Source organism: Fundulus heteroclitus, chromosome 21, assembly GCF_011125445.2.
Source record: "Fundulus heteroclitus isolate FHET01 chromosome 21, MU-UCD_Fhet_4.1, whole genome shotgun sequence".
NCBI lineage: Eukaryota > Metazoa > Chordata > Actinopteri > Cyprinodontiformes > Fundulidae > Fundulus > Fundulus heteroclitus.
In genome coordinates, this window is record NC_046381.1 from 31,570,023 (window position 1) to 31,586,398 (window position 16,376).

Here is a 16,376-nt window from a genome sequence, read left to right on the forward strand (position 1 = left end):
CGAGGCTAAACCGCTCCAGTTCCTTCATGTCGGATAGTTTTAGATCGTGAACAGCCATCTTTAAGTCTAACCACGGATTCTCCATTGAATTGAGGTCTGGACTTTGACTAGGCCGTTCCAACACATTTAAATGTTTCCCCTTAAACCACTCTGGTGTTGCTTTGGCGCTCGGCTTCAGGCCATCGTCCTGCTGGAAGGTGAACCTCTCCGTCCCAGTCTCCAATCCCGTTATTTATCTTTCTCTTGCCTTGGACCAGTTTACCGGTCCTTGCTGCTGGGGAAAAAAAAAAAAAAAAACATTCCCCGCAGCATGATGCTGCCACCTTCATGTTTGACTGTGGAGGTGGTGTTCTCGGGGGTGATGGGACGTGGTGAAGTGTTTTCCTTGGTGGCCAAAAAAGTTAAATTTTAGTCTCATCTGACCAGATTACCTTCCTCCTCACATTTGGGGAGTCGCCCAGCGTGCCCTTTGCCAAAGGGCAAACTCACGCTGGGCCTTCTTATTTCTAACTCTAAATAAAGGCCTTTTTCTGACCACTCTCGTGCTCCAGTCTCTGCTGCGGACCTCTGCAGCTCCTTCAGGGTCAGCTGAGCTTGTATGCGATTTATTGCAGGCGACCATTAAACTGAAACGGGCTGTTCATAAAGCGTTCCTTTCACTTAAGCGCTGTCTGTTTTGTGTGAATCCATCACATAACATGAGGTTAGAACCATCTAACCGACAGTTTAGGCTTTAACCAAACAGGCAAAGCGACGCTGGGGCTGAATACCCTGGCGGGCGCCGTCTGCTGGTGGACGGTGCACGGCGATGGCGTCCAGTCACACTTTCAACGTATCCTCGGCATTTGCTGACGATCTCATCAGACCAGCAGCGGAAAAAAAGTAATTTCAGTCCACACAGTTAACGTTCTCAACCAAGACTGTCAGGTGTCTGGCTTTACGAACGTAAATAATAGGAATGTGGGATAATTATCACAAGATCATTGACACTTAGCTCTAATATTTTCCCCCAGAATATTGTTTTCTGTCATTTCTAGATGTATTCTGTGTTGGACGTAAAGGCAGTGACAGCTGGGAGGAGCTTGATTCCAGCAAAAAACGAAAGGCTGAAGATGTTTGTGTCGAGGCTTTGCAGGGGACCAAATCAAACAGCCTTACAAATCAGGGTCAGACCACACAGCTCCAGCTGGCCTTTGTCTCCACAGGATCACGTGTGACCGCGGTGATCAGTTTGGAGGTCTCAGGGAGTGGGAGTAAAGGAAGTTTTCGCAGCGTGGCGGCACCGTAAAGGAAGTGACTTACCAGAGTTTGGCAAACAGCAGGAAGCGTCTGTCCTTGTTGGAGCAGCAAAACGCCACTGCTCGGTTTCAGCTGATAAAGCCACTCAGGGGAAGACTTTCTTTGGTCTGGGTCTCCCTGACGTTCTCGTGGTGCTGCAGTGGGCCGTTTTTAGCGGCCTGGTACATAATGGATCAGTCATTGAATGAGTCGGCTTAGCTTCGAACGCTAGAATTTTTTAGATTAATTATGTGAAGGAAACGACAAAAAAAGAGGAAATGGAGAAGCTGATGTTTGTTCAGTTCTGTTGTTTATTCTGAGCAAAGTTTTAATTTTCAAAGCTTAAAACGTGACCTTTTTACTTATTTTCTGTCCTCTTGGACTTCTCCCTCTGACCCCTGGTCAGATAAGATGGTTTTATCTCAGTTCCTTCATATTCACAACAAATGGGTCCTGCTGGTCGGGGATCCAACATGTATTAACTGCTACTGCATCTTTTTCTTCTAACCAAGGTGCAACTATCCCATCTCCAGCTGTTTCTCCTTTTCCTAGTCCAAAAGCTGGTGACCAGACTTTTTAGTAAAACCAGCTACGTTCACTTTGGACAAAGTTTGTCACCTCTAGCTCCCTTTTTTTAACTCCTTTAGCTTTTAGCTGTTGTTCATCAAAGATCTAAGTAATAATAAGTAATAGTAATAGTAATATCATCTTTATTGTCATTGAAACATACATTACAACGAAATTTGTTCTCTGCTTTTAACCCATCACCCTTGGGGAGCAGTGGGCTGCCATGTGTGGCGCCCGGGGAGCAATCTGGGGTTAAGGGTCTTGCTCAGGGACCCAGAGTGCAGGCGCTGGGGATCGAACCGGGTACTTGCATCCTTCTCTGAGCGCAAGCGCGCTGCTCTAACCACTCGGCCAGCACTCCCGTCCAACCCAGAAAACAAGCTTCCGTGCTCCCATGCCACTTCATCCCAAAGTGTTCACCGTCATAGAGAAGGTTACCGGTCTTTACCATCTTACAATTCCAACTTGATGCGGGAAACCAAAAAAAACCCCATCTGGTTAAGGTTTAGAGAGGAATATAAAACACTCAATTTCACTATATGTGCATGCTTTATTTTTAAACCGTGATTATAACATGTTAAAAAGGAAAACCTAAACTTACTGTTTTGGCAAATACGTTGCGATACTTTACACATTTGTGTATTTAATTTAATCTAGTGCCTTGTATTTTTTTTTTTTTTGGGTTTCCCCATATAGCGGTTAATGTACACATAAATTTGTGGGGAAGAACTCTGGTAAGCATTGGCTGTGCCTCAATACTGAGGACATTAAATTAAAGGTACAGTTATTGCTGTCCAACAACCAAGCAGCCCTCAGAGATGATGATTTGTGTTGGTTGATATAGACATTGATTTACTAACATGGCAACCGCTTTCTGACGCCACATACCGTGGATAAAATAGGCCTTTGGTCAGGCTGCCCATCCGCCAGTTCATATCTAAGCATTTTGTCGTTTTACCCTACTTCCTTTAGGAACAAATCCTTATACCCACACCTCACACCTACAGCACACCTCACCTCTGTTTTACAGCCCTGCACCATTCTAGCATACAGATGCCCTCGTACCATTTTGGGGTTTTTATAATAGATGGCAAAAGGAAGTGGGAAGGGATGAAATCGCAATATGTGGGCAGGCAGTGTTACAACCTGTTGACCTAGAGCCATCTGAATGACTGCTCATTGGTTTATCATTCATTTATTTAGTAGTTAAAGCTATAAAATCACCATGGCAACCTGCTATTGATGTTATTGTTCTCACACAGCCACATTTCTCTGAGTATGACTGAAATGTAGAAGATTTTCTTGAATCGTCAGACAGCCCTCGTTCACATCCCAGAGGTACCTTGGTGTTGGTCCGTCTACCATCCAGCTCTGATATGGACTTCCAGTTCTTTTAAAATTGTGGATTTTATTTTCATGTGCAAAGCTTTGAGACTTCATTTTAGCTTGTGCACATGATTTAGCTGGTAGGTAATAGTAAAAGAGCATCGTAACAATGCAGTTTGAAGCTAAGGTTGTGACGCGTGAGAACAAATTTATCTTTAACGTTTGTTTGTTCTCGAGTTACCGGAGCAGTAAGGAAATATTAGCCAAATGACTCAGAGGCTGGCTTCACGAGACAGAGGAACACAACAGAACCTGATAGAAATCCAGACAACTGGGATAGAAATGAACATTCCAGCTTCAGTATCGCACAGATACAAATGTAAGTGGGTCGGTGTTAAATTTCTAACACAAGCAATGGGACCTGTTGTTGGAATAAAGCGAAGGGAGAGGCTTCAAGAGGCTAAAGCTTTAATTTAATCACTGAAACGGGGCAACTTGGATTACTGTAATAATGTTTGACCACTGACCTCATTTTCAGGATAGCGTCAACATGGAATCAATGGGAACCAATTTTGATAGTTGGCCCTATAGTTTATTTTGTCCACAAACACTACTTAAAGTAATTTATAAAGGTTGCTTAGTAGTTCTCACAGAAACTACAAATAACATTTATTGCATTATTAAGTGAAAGGGCTAGTTAGAGGGATAGATTGAGCAACATTTTAAATTACATTTCTATCACCTATTTGGTCTATGAAAACATTGTTGGTTGTAGCCTTTCTTGGTGTTCTTGGTGGAACATTATGAAAAAGGTGAGGTTGTTGGGCATCGTCTTGTCAAGATGCTCCGAGGCGCCGGACTGTTCTATCCGTGAACGGCATCGTTACACGTCCTTGGTGTGTGAAGTCTCCCCACCGCCGTTAGATCACGGTGCTTCCTGAGGCCGTCTGCACCAATGACAAAGATTGATTTGGTCAGGGGGAGCAGCTGTTCCACGCATCAGAAATGGACCCATCTGCTGACTTGTTGTTGATGTTATCCTGTTCATTTTTCTTTTTTTACTTTATAGCATTTGGGCATTTTTCTCATATTTTCAGTGCTTCTCCGTTGCACCTTGTGTAAAGTGGAGCATGCTGTGGGCCCCAGACCCCTGTGAGACCTCTAAGTGTGTGGGAGAGAAGATCTCTTCTTGGAATCACTCTATTAGAGTGATTTCAGGGATCCATTCAGGCCTTATTTCCAGCAGGTACGGTGCAGTATTTGTAGCGTTTTTAGTTTAATACCCAGAGCTGAGTAAATGCTTTTGCTTCTCCCTGTGGATGTCCCTGGTGGTGTTTTTGGTCATTTCGGAGACCCTGGCTGGCTGTATTAAGCGTGCGACCAAACAAGTGGTCTCAAAAACCACGGATGGTGACGGCGACACTCCTACCTGAGCACAGGGTTAACCCAGACCCGAGGACTCCAGGACAGAGGCTTTTACCCAGCAGTGCCTCCTTTCCCATGTGGGATGAAGGTTAGTCGGGGTCAAAGTGTTCACCTGTGTGTGTCTGTGGTGAATACATGTCCGTTGCCACTCAAATGCCGGCCTGAAGGCAGGTCTTCTGGCTGTAACTCACAGGCTGAGCAGTTGTCTGCCAAGTGTTGGTGATTGTTCATGAAAGACCTCTCTCCCTCTTGTGTTTGGGCGGTCAATAACCTGATGTCACAGTCAATATGATCTCTAGTCTGAAGCCTTTTGATCTTTCAGATCACGTGGCCATTGTTTTTGAAGTTTTTCTAACCCGTGCAACCTTGAACTCTCACTCTGCTGCTCGTCGTCGTTGTGTTGTTAACCTCTCCTCTGCTGCCCAGTTTTCTGCTGTTTTTGACCAGTTTGTAGACGAAAAGCCAGCGTACGCAGAGCCCGAGGAGCTTAGTTCCTGGTTTCATTCTACCTGTCAGGCAGCTTTGGACTACATCGCACCAATGAAGCTCAGACAGCCAAAAATGAAATCTGAACCTTGGCCAAATCTCCAGGCACGTACACTCAGACGTGACGTGAGTGCCGTGGAGCTGAGCGTAGGTGGAAAAAGGACAAACGGCTGGTATCATTTCAGATATTAAAGGACTGCTGGCGTAATTATCAAACATCTGTGAAAAATGCTTAAACGAAGCGTTTCGTGGGTATCATCCTTAAAACCATCACAAACCGTCGTCGTGTTTTGTTCAGGACTGTCCACAATGTTCTTAATGTGCCCCAGAAAATGGGATTGATTGCATTTCCAAACTATCGGCGTTTCCCTTGGTGATCATACGTCATCCTCTGCTCCTTTGTTATGAGGGGTGCCCCAGGGCTCAATTTTAGGGCCTCTTCTTTTTCCCCTTTATCTGCTGCCACTTGGCTCCATAATGGGGAAGCATTGTGTTTGTTTCCATTGTTATGCTGGTGACAGCCACATTTGTGTTCCACTAAGGAAGAAAGATGGGAAACCTATTCACTTGTTGCTAAAATGTTTTGAAGACTTCTTGGATGGCCCTCAATTTCTTAAAGTTCAATGAGAGTAAGACTGACGTGATGGTTTTTAACGGCACAACTGAGACTCCCTCATTGAGCTAGGTCACCCAGCCCAGTACAAGGAGTCAACCATCACAGACCTCGGTGTTAAAGTGGATGCCGAGCTCACATTTGACAGCCAGATTAGAGCAGGTGTAAAGACGAGCTTTTTTCATTTTAGTTATTTGGCCAAAATAAAGCACACCACTGGCTCCATGTACATTTTAGGATTCCTTTTAAAGATCTTTTGTTTTTAAGTCTCTTCATGATCTGTGTCTTTTTCCTTGGCTTTGTGAGATATTGTATTTGTTTTTTTTTATTTTTACCCTGTTGTTTACTGTACAGCACTTTGGTCCTTGGAAATTGTAAAGTGCTTTACAAACAAAGCTGGATTGAATTGAACTGAAAGATTCTCAGGTGTCTAAAGAATCTGATGTGAAGGTAGAAGTTTCCAATTTTCAGTAAACGCAACAGATTTGCTCAGTGTAATAATCTCTTACTCATATTAAAGGCAGGTGAATTCGGCACATAGTACAGTGAAAACCCTTAATTATTTTAATTTATTTCTAAACCCTCTAAGTCAATACGTGGGCTGCTCTAATTCTAACTAAATCAAAGATTGTATAAAGGAGTCCCAGGTGCAGGTTTAATATGTGTCAGATTTAGATAAAAGCGGTGGAATTTCTCTGGGTTTTATTTAACATCGACATGTGTAACTCAGAGATGGCTCCGAGCCAAAGACTCATTAGTGGTGAAGTTAGTTATTTGTGGATGACGCAGACATATCGACGAGTCCCGCTTGCAGGCTAATTATAATCTGGGAGTGGATCATTCATGTGTGGTTGATGAGTCTGGGGAGTTTCCTAACTCTGTTCCAGACGAGTTAACCTAGTTCTACTATTTACTCTGCCACCTTGTCCTGTGTGGTACTGAGACAAAATATGCAATTTACAGTACACTGTGTACTTTGGACACTGTGTGTGAATTTTGCTACTGTAGGACAATAAAATAGCTTTTTATTTCACTTCCTGTTTTGATTTTAAATAGGCCACCCAGTCGAAAAACGTAAGGAGTCTTCCTACCATAACGCCATTTTGAGACAGTCCTCTAACCCAGAGCGGGTTTTGGGTGATTGCCTTAAAACTGGGATTTCTAGAAGGTTACCAACATTTATAAATCCATCATGTTCAATGACACTTTTATCTTTATAGAGCTTTAAAATAAACCAAACCTCCTGTACTCCTTCAGCTCACACGTCCTAGAAACCACAGTTTCCTTTTAAACAGCTTCTTGCATCTCTCTGCTTCCTTTGTCTTCATTTTTAAACACCCCGCTGGGTCTAGAAATATTTTAGACTGAGCTGTCCTCCCACAGTGAAAACTTCCACAGTGAAGAGTGACCTGGTTGTGCTTAGGTGTCATTGGTTGGAAAGAGACGGGATCCATACCCGCCAGTCAGCAGCCCGTGCTGGTGCAGCTCAAAACAATCCGATTCCTGCTACCAGCGTGTCTCTGGCAGGATGGCTGTTGTGTTGAAAAAGTCAAAGCAGGCTTCTAAATGTTGACCCCATCGAACAGAGGAGTCGCCCCCTATTGGTCGGGGGATTGTGTACAAACGCTCCCTATCCTCGAGAAAATAAATTAGTTCAAAGTGACTTTAAATGCAAATGAACAAAGACACTAGCTATGAAAGTGACAAAATGTGCAAGTGCAGTTGCCCGTCTCAATCTCTTTCTGGCTTGTTTTGCTCGTCTCGCCGTCAACATGGCGTCGTGGGAAATTGAATTATTCAAGTCGAGATCGAGCAGTAACAGATGTACACTGGCATAATCAACTCATCTCCTGTGCCCTGTGTCGTATTTTCTCATGTCAGTGTCAACTTTTTAGACGCACCATAGATGTGGTGACTTTATAGTTGGTGGGAACATTCACATTAAAGATTTGCCCTCACTAGAATCAAGTTTAATCACCAGGTTACTTTATATAACAAGGAATTAGACTTCAGTTTCACTTTGCTTTCAATGAAGACTATACACAAGTACAATATAGAAAAAAACGTAAAATCAAAATATTTTGTGTGTGTGTGTGTGTGTGTGTGTATAGATTTTGACAAAAGACGATTGAACTAGTGCAAATGAGCATGGTATCGATCTGAGGACTGCAGCGTTCAGCAGTCGTCATTGGTTTACAGACAGAAATGAGGAGAGAACACACCCCTGGGGGGCACCTGTCCTGTGTTGGTGGTTGTTGAGCAGGAGAAGATGCTCCCTGGACTCACCTGCTGGTGAATACAATGCATTCCTTTGAAAAAAAATTTTTTTTGGTGCTTCGCTCCATTATCAGACCCGAAGAATGATCTGATTATTGAGGGTCCAAGTGGCTGATCACTGGTCAGCGTAAGAAAACCATCTAATCCTGGTGAACAGATATATGCTTGCATATAAATGGTGAAATAAACGGTGAATTGACAGCACATTGATACTTTGGAGATGAATAGCATGTTCCTCTTCATGTAGCTGTAGGATCAGAGCAAACGCAGTTTGTACTGAGGGATTCCAACATTTAGAAAAGCAGTGAACCTATTAAGGACATAAAAGGCCAACCTTGCCCAGGCAGATATTAATGAGTGTGTTTGAAGTCTGCAATGAGCCTCCTTTGAGATTACAAGGATCCTAAAATATGTTTTCCCCCATATCTGAATATATTTGAATAATTTGATCAGAGAAGGCTGAGAGGAAGAAAGACCTCTGGGTTTTTTAATTTTTAGTAAATTGCCTAACCCTGTGTGTTTGCCTCTGTGCACTTAGGCTTCTGGAGGGTGGCTGCGTGTCCATATGCCAACAGCTTTTGTGATCCAAGTCTTCATTTTTATCAGAAATCCAGCTTGTAAGGAGTATGTTCCTCTTTTTTCCCCCCAAGAAGAACATCTTTAAATGCCTGCAGTTGAATGTCCCAGGAGATTCCCAGTGGTGCTCTTGTATGGTGGAATTGTAAATCTGCTGGAATCGTGCAGTGCGTCCTTTTTTTCCTTGAAGTGCTGCTTTCAGCTACGCGTACACTTGGAAAAGGAGCAGGAATTCATGTAGAGAGTGGGCATGACTGACAGCGCGGGGGGGCTTGCATTCCTGCAGATTTTCAAAGATAGGACAGTAAAGGCTGCTTGTCTTCACCAAAAAGAGCAGGAAGGAGCGTGATGGCTATATTTAGCACATAACGCATGCAACACGGTAGCTGCTCAGTTCTGCAGAATAAGACCTCAGAACCGCCCTGTTTTACCTATTTAATACTTTTACATAAAGTGTTTGCTTAGGGGCCGACTTCTGATCTGTTGTATTTGTAAAGCTCTGACCTTAACCTTTGCTTTTTAAGAATAAAAATAAAAAAAGAATAGCACTCTCCTGCCATTAGTGGACATAAATTATTTAGGTCTGGAACGGAGGCAATGGCACACCGAGGGTGTGAGAGAGAGAAAGGTGTTGCAAAACAGGCACTTGATTAAAATGAGGGGCAAAATAACTGCAGCCTTTATATTTGTATCTTAAATGGGTGCTTTGAATCTTCTTTTCCCTGTAACAGCTTCCCCACCAAAATAAAGACCGTTGCGTTATTTATTCAAGCTGGTGGCTCTTAGTCATTCACTTATTAGAGAAAGATCTGGTTTTTATTTTAGTTTTCCCACCAGCAGCAGGTTAACAGCCAGGACCAGGGAAGCTGAAAACGGGCTAACTCCATTCTGATAATTTCTTCAAGGACCCTAACAAAATAAAATAGTTTTCACCTTGAAATCATGTATTTTAGCTGAAATTACCCCCCCCCCCTCCACACACACACACACACTAAGAAAAGAAATAGAGAATTGATTATTGTGATACTTTTTTGTCACATTTAAGTTCTGAAAGCAGTAGAAGTTGGACTTCTCGTGTTTCAACACTGTCACTATATTCCTAAGCATCAGAAGCAAAGGCAGGATCTTAAACGGCTTAGAGGGTAATAACAACGTTAAGACGCCGTAGACAACACCAGGCGTCTTCTGCGGCTACAGCCGTAAATAAAGCTGCGTCGCTTGGGAAGAGTCATGTCTGATTTAGCCACCTAACGGGCCACGTAATCACCATCGTCGTCTGGTGGGACCCAGACGGCACGCAGTCAGCGTTCATCTAGGCTGGACCCTTTCTGATGAAGCCTAGTGGCTATTTCTTTAGTGCCTGCAAAGGTACTAGTGCTGCCTGTGCGTTTTCATGACCAATTGTAGTTTATGACTTTGATATCATTTCTATCTGCGTTCTAGATATGCTGGATTATTATTTGCCCTTAAACTCAGTTTTAGATCAGCTCTAGCTGCTAATTCCGTTCCTACAGAACAGAGGAGTAATGAAACAGAGGTGCTGCTCTCTTTGCCCCTCCACAATTTCACACCTTTTTTGTAGTTTTGGTCATCTCGTCGTACCCAATTCAGCCCTCTGCCTCTGGAGGTTTTAAACCGAAAACAAATCAGTTCTTACGAGCGGGAGGATGTGGATCTAACGGGGCTATCAGTGGCAAGTTGAGATAGAGATAACAGCAGCTTATGGCATCTGGCACGCTTAATTCTGTGCTTCTGTGCATAAAGGAGCTGTAATGAGCGTGTAAACATCCGAGTGTTGATCTTTAACATGCTTTGCCAGGTTTGCTCTCACCAGGGCATATCAGCGTCCTTCATCTTTTCATGCTCGTTTACCTCTTTAGAAAATCACCTTCAAACATCTGCGTTTGCTTCTGCTTTAGTTTGTGTCACTTTTGCCACAATGATCAAACTTTTAGCAGCATGAAAGTGGAAGTACAGAAGATTTGTGTATTTTTGGTGAGGTTTATATGAAAATGCTTTAATGGATGATTATGTGCTACCACCTACTGTTGTGTGCTGTTTATTTGTTCCTAATGTCCAGCTTTATTTTGGGACTCAGCTGCTAAAAGCACAATGCAGAGTGCAAACAGGTGTTATCGGCAGGAAGAGATTAAGCAATAGAAGCGAGGCGAAGACGGCTAATTTCAGCTGTGTGCCTTCAGCTTTGATGGGCCCGCCTCTACCATCTGAGTCGTTTCAAGCCAGCGTTGCCTGGTAACGGCGAGCAGAAGATGTAAGGGCTGGGATGGAGGAGACAGAGGAAGGGTGGGTTTGCTTCTCTGTTGGGTGTAGAATAAATGAATCCTTTCCTTCCCATCGTCTCATCAATTTTCCACATCACTCGTTTTGCTTTGCTGTGATTTTCTTGCTAAAAATACGTTTTAACGTTTTCTTAGCTTGGTGGTGCAACATGACAGTTAGTTGGTTAATAGTTCCCTTCTGCTGCTCTACTAAAGCATTAATGTATATCAAAGCTCTGTGGGATTTCACTCTTGTATATTATTATTATTATTATAGTAGGCAGTGTATTGAAGAGTTGAGAGGGTCTAAGCATTGGCCTTGACAAATGAAGTACCAATAACAGTTGTAAGTGGATGTGTTTCTCTCTATTTGCAGTTTTCTCTTGGTCGTTGCCTCACCAGTAAAGCTCCTACCTGCCTGTTGTAGAACACCTGGGTAGTTTTCAACATTTGGGAGATGTATGCAGAAAATCATCCAAAGTGGTTTATCACGCGACCTTGGTAAATTAGCCAGTTTAGAGATCATTTAGTTCGATCACTAGACCAACTAAAAGAGTGAACCTTTTCCAAACATTTATTCTGCTAAAACTGCTTTAGTTACACATTTTTAACACCGTCATTTTGAAAATGACAGCAATTAGTGGCTTCCACAGTATCTGTCAAATTGTAAATGTTATTATTCTGATAATTAGGAAAACCTATAATGCTGTTGAAAGTCCTGCTAGTTCATACCTTTGAAGAACAGAAGTTGCTGTGCTGTAATCGCTGTCTTATTTTAGTGGCAACTTGTTGTAAAGTGATGCTGCGACCACAAGCTGCCAATCATCTACCTTCAGTCCTTACGCAGGCTTTCCTCTGGGATGTTTTTTAAACCCAGCTGGTGGTGTGTGTGTGTGTGTGTGGTGACGTCATCATCTAATTCAGGGGTTCCCACACCTTTCAGCCTGCAACACCCGAAATAACAGTGGCAGAAACCGGTGAATCTCTCCCCCCCCCCCCCCCCTTTTTTTTGGGAGCTCTTTTTTGCAGCTCTTTTTTTTATAAGAGCTGCAATTTTTCAAAATTACATTTGCATGAAATCATCTCGGGACCCCCCCCCCCCCCCCATGAGGTGTTTCTCGCCCCCCCCCCCCCCCACACACACACTTTGGGAAGCCCGATCTAATTTGCATATTTGTTAATACGTTTGTGACCCAGGCTGTAGGAGAGCTTTTACCAAGATGAAAAAACATTATTAAAAATAGTGATTAGATGTGTTTGGAACTAAAAATTGCCTTTTTAGCATGATTTATGAATTTTAATACATTGCCTGAAGCCACGCTACATAAAACAAATTGTCCCAAAAGGACAGCTGTTACCACCGCACAAAATGAACGAGGTGAATGAGTGATTGAAGCTGTGTGTCAATTAAATTCAGGGAATTATTTTAGTGCAACAGTTTCACAGACAAAAATAGACTACTTTAAAAACTATATTTGAGGCAGCAGCAGCAGCTGTGGTGTGCCTTTTGAGACAATGAGGGAAGTAGGAACCCTCGCTGCTGCCTCAATACAGTGACTCAAGAACGACTAGGGTTTTCAGTAAAGTCGTCATTAAAACAAATAAGTCACTAAAAGTCGTTGTTACTCGTCACTTTTTGAAAGATAATTTCTAGAGGTGTCTGAAAAGTCCCAACAAAGGCTCTAAATGGGCAACAGTGGACTGTCCTCTCTAGTTTTCCTTCCCTCCTGAGAGAAGCACACAGAGAAGAAGGCTGTGATGGTTTTTCAAAATAAAGTACATTTTACCTGTTCATGGTATTTAAATTAATTTCAAACTCGGATTATGGTTAGTATAAGTGTGCAAATATAGGCTGTACATAATATAGGGTGTATATCTAACTCATTGTGTTGGACACATATATGTGCATTTCACACCAGAATGTGAAGTCTTATTGTGAAGAAGGAGGACCGGAAGTGGGGGGTGAGTTGGGTGGAAAGACTTTACCGCAAAAGTTTTGCTGTCACTTTGATTCATTAATTGTTGTTGTAGGTTCGCCATCAAAGCTGAGACTTCGGATACCTTTTTTCTCCGCTTTTGCCAACTTCCACATCATATACTCTACATTGTTTTAACATATCTATTCTCATTTGTCACCCTGGATGGAAGAAACATTCCCTATAAATGATCGGTCCTCTCCATCAACAATGTCTCAGTCACCTTTTTCTCCTATCCAATCTAGAGGTAGACTTAGACTTAGACTTAGACTTAGACTTAGACTTTCTTTATTGTCATTTTGTAGCACAGAGTGCATACAGAACGAAATTTCGTTTTTTCATACAGCTCAGAAAGATTGCAGTAACTCTACAGGATACCTTGCAGTGAATTTGCAGTACAGGATAAGAAAAATGCAGTGGTAAATCACAGTCAAATACAGGATAACTTTCAATTAAATTTCGGATAAAGTGCAGCAGTGAGCAGTAGGCAGATTGAAATGTAAAGACAATGTAAGCAATGTAAACAATTATGCAGTAAGGTGCAGCAGTGATTTAACAATAGACAGTTGCATTGTAAACAGTTTTGCAGTACATTTCCGGAAAAAGTGCAGCAGCGATATTGAAGGATACATACAAATGTGCAAATTCGCGGGTCGTGTGTGGTACACAGTCCGTTTTTATACTTCAGCAGTTCAACAGTCTGATGGCAGCAGGGAAAAAGCTTTTGCAGAACCTGGTGGACCTGCAACGGATGCTGCGGAACCTCTTTCCAGAGGGCAGCATCCGTACAGTCTGGAACTACTTCAGTTCAGAGTGTAGCCTGTGTTTACTTCCTGGTTCCTCAGCCAATCACATCAGAGTTCCCAGGGTTCCCAAATCAGAGCGCAGCATTTGGTATTTTGTTTTGCCAAAAGAGCAGCAGCCTGTCAACATGGAAGCCAGTAAGAGAAGTGGACCAGAAATAGAACAGATTATAACATCATAGATCTGTCCCGTGGAAGTAAAAATTCACAACACCAACACACCGTATAAAAACGGTGTATTTTTATACTAACTCTGCTATTGACTTTAATTGGGACATTTTGCTACAGGTGGAAGGACATTAAACGTAGCCCCTGGCTCTGAGGAAAGGGACGGGCGAGGATCAGTAAGAGTGTTGAGGCACAGAAACACGGCACGTTATAAAATGCAGAATTAATAAAAACGAAACTTATAAACAGACTAAATGGTTTTCAAACTGCATCTGGTTTGCAGGACTATTTTCTGATCCAGCGTGCAGCTATGACTGGTCCTGAATGAAGGCTTTATCTGGCAGCAGCTCTCCCCCCTTGCCTCCTGCGTACGCAGTACTGGACCGTACCGGCTTACTTTCACTACTGGTTAAGACCAAAATTATTCATAACTCTGATCGCTCTTCCTGCTGCTCTGTTAACACAAACTGCAGCAGGAATTACTGATGGCCACAAGCTGTGAAAGAAGCTGAAACAGCTCAGCAGAAGGCGGGTTTATACTAAGCTCTGGATGGACAGACCTGTGAATGGATCATCCACAGCCCAGATGGGCTTTGTTATTTTTATGCCATGTGCTGCGTGTGAAGTCAGTGAATGCGTCTGTCACACGGTGTGAGAGTTGAGAGCCCTGTACTTATAGCTCCTTTAAGTTCAAGTTTATCAGAATGATATCTACGCAAAACAGAGTTCTAAATTTTCAAGACGTTCTGTGCTGAACTCTTTATTACAATTAATGAGTTTCCAACCGTCCAAAGATCCAGTACCAATAAGTCCAGGCAACGTTATGTCACTATAATGACATAATATAATGATTGGACCCATTTTTCCAAATGAATCCTTAGACTGCTGGGAAAGTATATACCACTGGCTCAGTTGCAAATTGGAACTTCTCTTCCATCATTCCGTAATTATACGGTTTGTAACTGTATTACCCTCTGTGTGATAGATTCTAAGTAATAATTGTTCATGATAGTGTGTTTAATTTGGCAAAAGAGGAAATTTATGCTGTAGAAACTTCCTTGTTTCTGCAAATAAACTTTTTGCTGTTTTGGGTCACTGCTCCAAAATGTGCTTGTGTAATGGTTTCACATCATAAAGTAGAACTGGGAGGGGAGATTGAAAGTAATCACTCAACCAGGAGGCTTCAGCTGTGTGTTTTTAAGTCTCTGTAAGAAACTTAATAATGGTGTCTTTGTGATGAAAGCATAATGTAACAGTCTGGACTGAACACACGATAGCATCCAGCCTCACAATGTCTATACAGCACTGGGCTGCATTTATGGTATCAATTCCCCAAGTACCAGTAACATCTCTGATACTCTATTAGCAGAGGTGCCGTGGGTTTCCTGGCTTAGCAGTCAGTGTGTGTGGTGAAAGCTCGCTGCTGACAGCTGCACAGTGCCACGCCGCACCGTTTGGACCCTCTACCACAGGCACTCGTACAGGTCAGCCAAAATCATCAGTGGGTTTTCCTTTCTGGGATGATTTTGGAAGGGGCCTGTTGACGGGGTGCCAGGAACAACACGGGTGTAGATCCAGTCTAAATGCTCATACAGTGCTGTACAGAAGTCTTTAACCAGCTGTTGCTCTCCAAGAAGGCATTGGCAAATATGAATGTAAACATAGTAAAGAAGGAAATGCTGAGTTTTCAGGAATACATCCATTTTACCTTCCATCACAAGTTCATTTATTTGGACTTGCTTACCAATAGTATTGGCTAACACAATCAACAGAATTGTGTCTTCAAATAGAAATATTCTTCAAATGCACAACAATTTTCTGCAATGATTGTATGTTTATTGTGGAAGACTATTGGCTTGGAAACTTAAACATGATCTCTTCGCAACCAATCAGGGTGCAAAACCTGAATGCTACTGGATCACCTAACAATAGTGCTTCATTAGTGTGGATGTTTTTACTAAAGGAAGAATACTCAAAAAGTTGGCAAGCATTAAGGTGTTTGAAATCTAGTCAGAGGAAACACACGTGGTCTACATTCCTTTAAAAAAGTAAACTATTTTCTACACAGGTAAATCTGTTTTTCATTCATGCTACTACAACACTGACTTAGTCGACTTCAGCTGACCCCAGGAAGGCTCAGTTGGTCGTTGGGTCATCTTGACTTTTCAGCACACTTGATTTGGGGAGGTGACAGCCTGCGAGAAATCTTGAGGGTTAGCATCTTTTTACAGGTGGGAGTACACACAAAGACTGCTGTTTACAGTTACCGATGCTAACCTTGCTAATTGCTAATATGAAATGCTAAAAAAACATTTAAAATCCTTACGTCTTGGAGAAAATTTAAATACATTTCTTGTTGTTTTAACCCTCAGTAGAGTGTTGTTGTAAATTTACCTCGTACCACTTCCAGTCGTAATGCAGCCAAGCATGTGCTTGACAGCAAAAACAGAAATAACCATTTTTTTCCCCCATGATTGTAAATAAATTGGGGCAGTAAGGTGTTAAATTGGCAAACTCCTGGTTTTCAATGACTCTCTCGCTCAGGGTGGGATGACTCCGCTGCCTCAACAGTTCACTGCAGTCTCCAGGAAGGCAAGATTAA

At 42.5% G+C, this 16,376-nt stretch overlaps 1 protein-coding gene across 7 annotated transcripts in view; it reads left to right on the forward strand.

Moving 5' to 3' along the window:
• Nucleotides 1–16,376, forward strand: part of ccny (cyclin Y) — a 39,497-nt gene that overhangs the window by 1,076 nt on the left and 22,045 nt on the right. The gene's annotated exons all lie outside the window — the stretch shown is intronic.